The sequence below is a fragment of the Triticum urartu genome, chromosome 7, assembly GCF_003073215.2.
Source record: "Triticum urartu cultivar G1812 chromosome 7, Tu2.1, whole genome shotgun sequence".
In the NCBI taxonomy this organism is placed as follows: domain Eukaryota; kingdom Viridiplantae; phylum Streptophyta; class Magnoliopsida; order Poales; family Poaceae; genus Triticum; species Triticum urartu.
The window spans coordinates 492,233,826-492,244,567 of NC_053028.1; positions in this window are offsets into that span (position 1 = coordinate 492,233,826).

Genomic DNA, 10,742 nt, shown 5'->3' on the forward strand with positions numbered 1-10,742 from the left:
TGAGAGGGATGATCGGGGTCTTCAAAACTGGGAGGTTGCTTGACATACACCAACTCCTTAAGAGGACCATTAAGAAATGCACTCTTAACATCCATGTGATATAATTTGAAATCATGATGAGAGGCATAAGCAAGCAAGATGCGAATGGATTCGAGACGGGCAACGGGGGCAAAAGTTTCACCAAAGTCCAAACCTTCAACTTGGGTGAAACCTTGTTCCACTAACCTTGCCTTGTTCCTTATTACTTGTCCATATTCATCTTGTTTGTTCTTGAAAATCCACTTTTTTCCAATGACATTATGAAATTCCTTGGGTCTTTCTACAAGGGTCCACACTCTGTTGCGTGTGAAGTTGTTGAGTTCTTCATGCATGGCATCTATCCAATCCGGATCGTCAAGGGCATCTTCCACCTTAAGGGGTTCAACACAAGAGACAAACGAGTGATGTGCACAAAAGTTTGCCAAACGTCTACGAGTAGTTACCCCCTTTTTGATGCTTCCGTAGATGTTCTCGGTGAGGTGTTGAAGATGTTTTAGCTTGGCGGCCACTTTTTGCTCTTTGCGGTCAAGCTCTTCTTCACTTGGTTTTGGACTTGATGAAGAAGCTTGCCCTTGAGATTGCTTTAGCCTTGGAGACACTCTTCTCTTTGCAACCACAGGTTCTTGCTCAGTAGGAAGTGATGACGATGAAGACACTTGTGGTTGGGGTTGATCTAGATCTTGATCATGACTTTGAGCTTGATCTTGAGCCTCAACGATTGGTTCTTCATTATTCAGAAGAGTTTGCTCTTGATCTTCCTCAGGAATATGAGGGTCTTGATCTTGTTCTTGGATAGGTTCATTACTTCCCAAGGCATCTTGTACAAGTGGTGTCGGTGATGACTTCCCTTGTGGAAAATCCTCAAGAGGGGCTCTTACTCCTTCTTCTTCTACTTGGACATGGGGTGTTTCTTGTGGGAGAATGTGGCCTATCCCCATTGTCCTTATATCTTGTGAAGGAGCCTCATCACCTACAACACTAGGAACAATTTGCTCCATGCGGGAGCCGTTATCTTCATCAAACTCCACATTTACCGTTTCCTTAATGCATCCGGTGGATTTATTGAGAACTCGGTAAGCATGAGAGTTTGATGCATATCCAACAAATATGCCCTCATAAGTTCTAGACTCAAATTTAGCTAACCGGGATTTTTTGTTTAAAATGAAACACTTACAACCGAATACCCGAAAGTATTTGACGTTGGGCTTTCTCCCGATTAGGAGCTCATAAGGGGTCTTGTTCTTGAGCTTGCGAAGATAAAGCCGATTTGAAGCATGGCACGCATTGTTGATGGCTTCTGCCCAAAGCTTGTATGGTGATTTGTACTCATCAAGCATGGTCCTAGCCATCTCAATAAGAGTCCGATTCTTCCTCTCCACAACACCATTTTGTTGGGGAGTATATGGCGCGACATATTGGTGCTTTATCCCCTCTTCACTCAAGAATTCATCCATCGTATAGTTTTTGAACTCGGTGCCATTGTCACTTCGGATTGCCTTGATCTCACAGTTATGTTGATGTTGAGCTTCTTTGGCAAAGTTGATGAAGGTTTCTTGAGTTTCATCTTTAGTCTTGAGAAAGAACACCCAAGTATATCTTGTGAAGTCATCAACAATGACAAGGCAATATCTCCTTCCTCCCAAACTATCATATGTTGGAGGCCCAAATAGATCCAAATGGATAAGCTCAAGGGGCCTCAAGGTGGTGATGATAGTCTTCACTTTATGAGCTTTTTCATGAAGCTTTCCGGCAATGCAAGCACTACAAGGACGATCTTTGGCAAAAGACACATCGGTTAGTCCAAGAATGTGCTCCCCCTTTAAGAGAGCTTGTAAATTTCTCATGCCCACGTGGGCTAGCCTATGGTGCCATAGCCACCCCACGTCGGCCTTGGCCATTAGGCATGTTGCAAGATGAGTTTTCTCTTTCGAGAAATCAACCATGTAAAGGTTGTCTTCAACATGCCCAACGAAGACCACTTTGAGATTGCTTCTCTTAAAGACGGTCACATGGAATTCACCAAAATGTGAATCATAACCGGCACGAGCCAATTGAATAGTAGAAAGTAAGTTGTAGTGAAGGGATTGGACAAGCATAACATTTGAAAGAGATGAATCATTAGAGATTACCACCTTGCCCAAACCCAATACCTTGCCCTTGCTATTGTCACCGAAGGAGATGTTCAAAGAGGCCTTGAGTGAATCAACAAACTCCACAAGCATCTCCCTTTCTCCGGTCATATGATTGGTGCATCCACTGTTGATCACCCATTGAGTTCCACCGGAGACATAGTCCTACAATAATCAAGCTTTGGTTATAGGTACCCATTTTGCAATGGGTCCTGGTGAGTTAGCAACGATGGTCTTGGGGACCCAAATAGTCCAAGCATAATCATCATAGTTAGTTCCAACAAATTTTGCAAAGGTATAGCCATCATCTCCTCTCATGAGAACATATGATGGATTGTTCTTACCGGCAAAATTCTTGGGAATAGCCTTGTCCCTAATGACCTTTCCATTCCCAACACCCTTCATTTCCTTCTCCTTCTCCTTGTGCCCTTCTTGCACAAACACTACCTTTTGGGGAGGGGAAGGAGTCGGACCGATCTTCTTGTTCTTCTTCTTCTTCTTCTTCTTCTTCTTCTTCTTCTTCTTCTTCTTCTTCTTCTTCTTCTTCTTCTTCTTCTTCTTCTTCTTCTTCTTCTTCTTCTTCTTTTTCTTACCACTCTTAGATGCGGGATTAAACCCAACTCCCTCCTTGGCAACACACTCCTTTTGGTTGCTCAAGAGATCGTTTAGGTTTTTCTCCCCTTGGATACATGATACAAGCCCTTTCTCAATTTGAGCTTTCAACTTCTTATTTTCCTATTGAAGGGAGGTGCAATCATGAGCAAAGTTAGCCGTACAAGCATCATCATTTAAATCTATATGAGGTACGGAAGTGAGAGCCTTAATGGTTGTAGCTTTTAGTTGAGCATAAGACTCGGTGAGGGCAATGAGGTCACCTTTGACAACCTTGGAACTAATCACAAGGAACTCATGCTCCTCAACAAGTCTTGTATGGTCAACTAGAAGCTTTTCAACTCTAACGTTAAGAGCATCTTTATTCTCAAGAGCAAGTTGCAAAGCATCATTGGTTTTAACAAAGTCAATTTGATGAGCAGATAAGGCTTCCTCAAGTGATGCTCTCATGACACTCTCTTCATTAAGTTCGTGCTCGAGGAGATCAACTCTCTCTTTTTCCTCTATAAGGAGGTTCTCAACATTCTTAATAAAGTCATCGCGTTCGGCAAGTAACTTAAGGAGATTGCCAAAACGAGCACGAGCTTCACCATGAAGAGTTTTCATGAAAGCCATTAAGGATTCCTCATCATTATCCACACCCTCCTCACACTCATCCTCCACTATCTCACATGAGACATTGGGAGTGTAGGTGTCGGGTTTCTTGGGTTTGGACTTTGTTTTTACCTCTTTGGCCATGAGGCACCGATGAGTGAATGGATTGTCCTCGTTTGGAGAGTCGAAGAGGCCGGTGGTGGAGGAGGAGGTAGTGGCATGCATGGCAAAGGCGGCCGTGCCCACTTGATCATCATCACCATCATCTTCATCTCCAGATATGTATTCTTCATGAACAAGAGCCTTGTCATCCTTCCTCTTTGCAAACTTGGTGAACTTCTTCTTCTTAAGCACAAGCTTCTCGGACTTGTCGTCACGTCTCTCATATGGACAATCATGAACAAAGTGTCTTGGGCTATCACAATTGTAGCATTTCCTTCATCCAAACGATCTTCCTTGAAGATTTCTTCCTTTGTTTGCCATGGTCCCGGAGTACTTCTTGACTAAGAGAGCCAAGTCTTCTGCAAAATCATTTGCCGGGCACGAGGTATCATTATCCTCCTCACATATCTCTTCACTCACTTCTTCCTCCCTTGAGGATTGGCTCATCACTTTCTTGGCCTTCAAGGCAAGATTGGAGTTCTTGGTTGCTTGAGCTATTGCAAATGTTTTCTTGGACTTGGTTTCCAAAAGAACATGGGTAGAGAAGGTGGAAACAACTTGAGCCTAAGACAACTTGTGATAGTCCGGATGTTGATGAACCATCATGACCATGGTATGTTTTGTGAGAACCATAGCATCTATGAACTTGTCCTTGATGAATTCATCATTTGCCCAAGTGCACCCAAAGGTTCTCAAGTTGAGCACAAGGGACTTCAACCTTCGGTAAACCTCTTCTGCGGACTCACCCTCATTCCTCACAAAGATATTGACTTCTTGTTTGAGCAAGGCCAACCGAGATCTTTGAATTGCTTCATCTCCTTCAGGAGCCTCCTCAAGGCAATCCCAAATTTCCTTTGCGGTTTTGAGAAGAGCAATGGAATCACTATAGTCTTCAGTCACAGCGTTGCGAAGCATGTTGTGTGCGGTAGCATTGAGTTGATCGTCAACTGCTTCCCTTGGAGTGAGATTCATTGGGTCCTTGGGGTTGAATCCATTGACCACAATCCACCACAACTGAGTTGAAGCACTGTGCATGTGAGACTCCATATCTAGCTTCCACTTAGCAAATGCATTAGCTTCCAAAGGGGGCGGAGGCCCAATAGGATTAATGCGGGGATGTTGCAAGGGTTGAGGGGAGTAAAAGGGTTCCGCGGCATTGTACTGGGGAACTTGAGTACGAGCTGGAGAAGCAAGAGGTTCCCTCGAGTCATCCGCATCATGAACCTCATTTGGATTAAACGAGTTTGATGCGGACGTTGATGGCTTTAGGCGAGCATCAATTTCCTCCTTGACCGAGGCTCGAACCTCTTTCAACATAGAGACTTTGAGGTCCGCAAACATTGAAAGAAGATCGGCCGCAGTCAAGGGGACATTCGGGTTAGTAGTAGCAGCGGGAGCAATGACAGGAGCACCAAGTGTCTCAGTCGCGGGTTTTGACCATCCCCCGCAACGGGTAGGCCACCTCCCTCATTCCCTAGATCGACCATATCCTCTAAGGTTGTAAAACCTTATATTAGAGCACGAGGCTTTGATACCAATTGAAAGGATCGATACGGTTGACTAGAGGGGGGGGTGAATAGGAGACTACAAATTTTAATCTTTCTTGTAGATTTTAAGGCTTAGCGGATAAAGGAGTTCACTAGATATGCAACTAGGTGAATGCAACCTATATGACAAGCAAGATCCAAGAAGAAAAGCTAGGCAACAAACTACTTAGCAAGCCAACAAGCATACAACAACAAAGAAAGGTGCGGGAAAGGATTAACCACAAGTGAGACGAGGACACAGATTTTAACCCGAAGTTCACTATTCCTTGGGGAAGAGCTAATCTCCGTTTGGAGCGGTGCCGGAGCCAAAGCTTGCGGAATGCCACCAAAGGCTCACCGTATTCTCCTTCGAGTCACCCCCAACGAATGAGCCTCGAAACACTCGGGGTTGGTCTTGAAGGAGACCACCACACCTTTACAAACTTCTCCGGAGCACACCACAAGCAAGGAAGCTTCCGGAGGAACCTCTAACCGCCTAGGAGCCCAAGCTCCAAGAGTAACAAGTCAACGGGGAAGAAATGTTGCGGTGAACGCGATTTGATTTGGTCAAGTTGTAGATCGGGTCTTGCTCTCCCAATCCCCAAAGTTTCAACAAGTTTGGGTGGAGGGATTGAGAGTATTGAGCAAAATGGGTGTAGCAATGGTGGAGCTCAACAAGACATTAGGGTTAGAGGTTGGAGGTGGAAGAAGGGCCTTTTTATAGTGTTCATGGGCTGGTGGGGATTTCTGCCTGTTGGACCCCGTGCGCACAGGCTAAGTCAGCCCCGTGCGCACGGGGTATCCAGAGACAATCACACCACCCCATGTGCACGGGGGTCAAAAGACCCCGTGAGCACGGGGTACCCAGAGAGTTACGCAGTACCCCGTGCGCACGAGGGTCAAAAGACCCCGTGCGCACGGGGTACCCAGTAAGTTTCTATTGCAACTTTCTGAGTACCACAGCACACACACTAGGTTCATTTTAGGTGGTCGGAGTGGGAAGGGTAAGAGAGTAAGGCTCGGCAAAGGCATTCCCACACGACATTTATCCACACAAACCCCTCTTAATAGTGCGGTCTTTCCTACGACTCGAAGCAAACCAAAACTAAACCTTCGAAGCGTCGAAAGACCACGCCTTTGTCCTTTTTGAAATGGGGGGGGGGTCGCACATCTCCATTGCGGGCACTTAGAACCAATAACGTGAGATAAACTTTAGCAACCGATATTAGTTCAACTAACCACATTGTCATCACACCAAAATATAGCTTAAGTGCCATTAGCACTTTCAGATGATTTTCCACTTCACTCTGAAATTCTTTGAACTTTTCAAATGTTTCAGACTTGTGTTTCATCAATTAGATATACCCATATCTTCTCAAATCATCTGTGAAGGTCAGAAAATAACGATACCCGCCACGAGCATCAACACTCATCGGACCGCATACATCAGTATGTATTATTTCCAATAAGTCTGTTGCTCGTTCCATTGTTCGGGAGAACAGAGTCTTAGTCATCTTGGCCATGAGGCATGGTTTGCTTCATAATCAAGTGATTCCAAAAGTCCATCAGCATGGAGTTTCTTCATGCGCTTTACACCAATATGACCCAAACGGCAGCGCCACAAATAAGTTGCACTATCATTATTTAACTTATATCTTTTGGCTTCAATACTATGAATATGTGTATCACTACTATCAAGATTTGGTAAAAAATAGACCACTCATCAAGGGTGCATGACCATAAAAGATATTACTCATATAAATAGAACAACCATTATTCTCTGATTTAAATGAATAAGCATCTCGCATCAAACAAGATCCATATATAATGTTCATGCTTAATGTTGGCACCAAATAACAATTATTCAGGTCTAAAACTAATCCCGAAGGTAGGTGTAGAGGTAGCGTGCCGACGACGATCACATCGGCTTTGGAACCATTTCCCACGCGCATTGTCACCTCGTCCTTAGCCAATCTTCGCTTAATCCGTAGCCCCTATTTTGAGTTGCAAATATTAGCAACAGAACCAGTATCAAATACCCAGGTGCTACTGCGAGCATTAGTAAGGTACACATCAATAACAGGTATATCAAATATACCTTTCACTTTGTCATCCTTCTTATCCGCCAAATACTTGGGGCAGCTCCGCTTCCAGTGACCAGTCCCTTTGCAGTAGAAGTACTCAGTCTCAGGCTTAGGTCCAGACTTGGGCTTCTTCACTTGAGCAGCAACTTGCTTGCTGTTCTTCTTGAAGTTCCCCTTCTTCCCTTTGCCCTTCTTCTTGAAACTAGTGGTCTTGTTGACCATCAACACTTGATTCTCCTTCTTGATTTCTACCTCAGCGGCCTTTAGCATTGCGAAGAGCTTGGGAATTGTCTTATCCATCCCTTGCATATTATAGTTCATCACGAAGCTCTTGTAGCTTAGTGGCAGTGATTGAAGAACTCTGTCAATGACACTATCATCAGGAAGATTAACTCCCAGCTGAGTCAAGTGGTTGTGGTGCCCATACAATCCGACTGACAGAACTATTCTCCTCCATTTTGCAACTGTAGAACTTATTGGAGACTTCATATCTCTCAATCCAGGCATTTGCTTGAAATATTAACTTCAACTCCTGGAAAATCTCATATGCTCCATGACGTTCAAAACGTCGTTGAAGTCCAGGTTCTAAGCGTAAAGCATGGCACACTAAACTATCGAGTAGTCATCAGCTTTGCTTTGCCAGACATTCTTAACATCGTCAGCAGCATCTGCAACAGGCTTGTTACCGAGCGGTGCTTCCAGGACGTAATTCTTCTATGCAGCAATGAGGATAATCCATGCCACCTCTTGAGCATGCGTTGGTTTTCCCTTGAAGAGGAAAGGGTGATGCAGCAAAGTAGCATAAGTATTTCCCTCAGTTTTTGAGAACCAAGGTATCAATCCAGTAGGAGACAACACACAAGTCACCAAGTAGCTGCACAAACAATCAAGAACCTCACAACGAACGTGATAAAGGGGTTGTCAATCCCTTCACGGTCACTTGTGAAAGTGAGATCTTATAGAGATAGTAAGATAAATATTTTTGATTTTTGGTTGTATAGATTGGAAAATAAAGATTGCAAAATCGTAAATGAGATGTGATAATAAAAGAGATGCAATATAATAAGAAAGAGACCCAAGGGCCATAGGTTTCACTAGTGGCTTCTCTCATGATAGCATGTGTTACGGTAGGTGAACAAATTACTGCTGAGCAATTGATAGAAAAGTGCATAGTTATGAAGATATCTAAGGCAATGATCATGAATATAGGCATCACGTCTGTGTCAATTAGATCGAAACGATTCTGCATCTACTACTATTACTCCACACATCGACTGCTATCCAGCATGCATCTAGAGTATTAAGTTCGTAAGAACATAGTAACGCTTTAAGCAAGATGACATGATGTAGAGGGATAAACTCAAGCAATATGACATAAACCCCATCTTTTTATCCTCGATGGCAATAATACAATACGTGCCTTGCTGCCCCTACTGTCACTGGGAAAGGACACCGCAAGATTGAACCCAAAGCTAAGCACTTCTCCCATTGCAATAAAGATCAATCTAGTAGGCCAAACTAAACCGATAATTCGAAGAGACTTGCAAAGATATCAAATCATGCATATAAGAATTCAGAGAAGAACCAAATAATATTCATAGATAATCAAGTTCATAAACCCACAATTCACCGGATCTCGCCAAACACACCGTAAAAGAGTATTACATCGAATAGATCTCCAAGAACATCAAGGAGAACTTTGTATTGAAGATCAAAGAGAGAGAAGAAGCCATCTAGCTAATAACTATGGACCCGAAGGTCTGTGGTAAACTACTCACGCTTCATCGGAGAGGCTATGGTGTTGATGTAGAAGCCCTCTCGTCGGAAAAGGCCCCAAGATGGGATCTCACGGGTACAGAAGGTTGCGGCAGTGGAAAAGTGGTTTCGTGGCTCCCCCTGATGTTTCTAGGGTATAAGAGTATATATAGGCGAAAGAAGTACGTCGGTGGAGCTCCATGGGGCCCACGAGGGTGGGGGGCGCGCCTACCCCCCTGGGCGCGCCCTCCTATCTCGTGGCCGCCTCACGGAGTTCCACACTTCCACTCCAAGTCTCCTGGTTTTCTTTCGGACCAAGAAAGATCATCGCGAAGGTTTCATTCTGTTTGGATTCCGTTTGGTATTCCTTTTCTACAAAACACTAAAATAGGCAAAAAACAGAAACTAGCACTGGGCCTCCGGTTAATAGGTTAGTCCCAAAAATAATATAAAAGAGCATACTAAAGCCCATTAAACATCCAAAACAGATAATATAATAGCATGGAACAATAAAAAATTATAGATACGTTGGAGACATATCAAGCATCCCCAAGCTTAATTCCTGCTTGTCCTCGAGTAGGTAAATGATAAAAACAGATTTTTTATGTGGAATGCTACCTAACATATTTATCAATGTAATTTTCTTTATTGTGGCATGAATGTTTACATCCAAAAGATTCAAGACAAAATTTTAATATTGACATAAAAATAATAATACTTCAAGCATACTGACAAAGTAATTATGTCCTCTCAAAATAACGCGGCCAAAGAAAGTTCATCCCTACAAAATCATATAGTTTGGTCATGCTCCATCTTCGTCACACAAAATACTCAAATCATGCACAACCCCGATGACAAGCCAAGCAATTGTTTCATACTTTAGTAATCTCAAACCTTTTCAACTTTCACGCAATACATGAGCGTGAGCCATGGACATAGCACTATAGGTGGAATAGAGTGGTGGTTGTGGACAAGACAAAAAGGAGGAAGATGGTTTCACATCGACTAGGCGTATCAATGGGCTATGGAGATGCCCATCAATAGATATCAATGTGAGGGAGTAGGGATTGCCATGCAACGGATGCACTAGAGCTATAAATGTATGAAAGCTCAACAAAAGAAACTAAGTGGGTGTGCATCCAACTTGCTTGCTCACAAAGACCTAGGGCATTTGAGGAAGCCCATCGCTGGAATATACAAGCCAAGTTCTATAATGAAAATTTCCCACTAGTATATGAAAGTGACAAAATAAGAGACTCTCTATCATGAAGATCATGGTGCTACTTTGAAGCACAAGTGTGGAAAAAGGATAGTAGCATTGTCCCTTCTCTCTTATTCTCTCATTTTCTCTCTCCTTTTATTGGGCCTTTTTTATTTGGCCTTCCTTTTTTAATTTCCTCACATGGGACAATGCTCTAATAATGATGATCATCACACTTCTATTTATTTACAACTCAAAGATTACAACTCGATACTTAGAACAAAAATATGACTCTATATGTGTGCCTCCGGCGGTGTACCGGGATGTGCAATGAATTAAGAGTGACATGTATGAAAAAAGTATGAATGGTGGCTTTGCCACAAATACGATGGCAACTACATGATCATGCAAGGCAATATGACAATGATGAAGCGTGTCATAATAAATGGAACGGTGGAAAGTTGCATGGCAATATATCTCAGAATGGCTATGGAAATGCCATAATAGGTAGGTATGGTGGCTGTTTTAAGGAAGGTAAATGGTGGATTTATGGTACCGGCGAAAGTTGCGCGGTACTAGAGAGGCTAGCAATGGTGGAAGGGTGAGAGTGCGTATAGTCCATGGACTCAACATTAGTCAT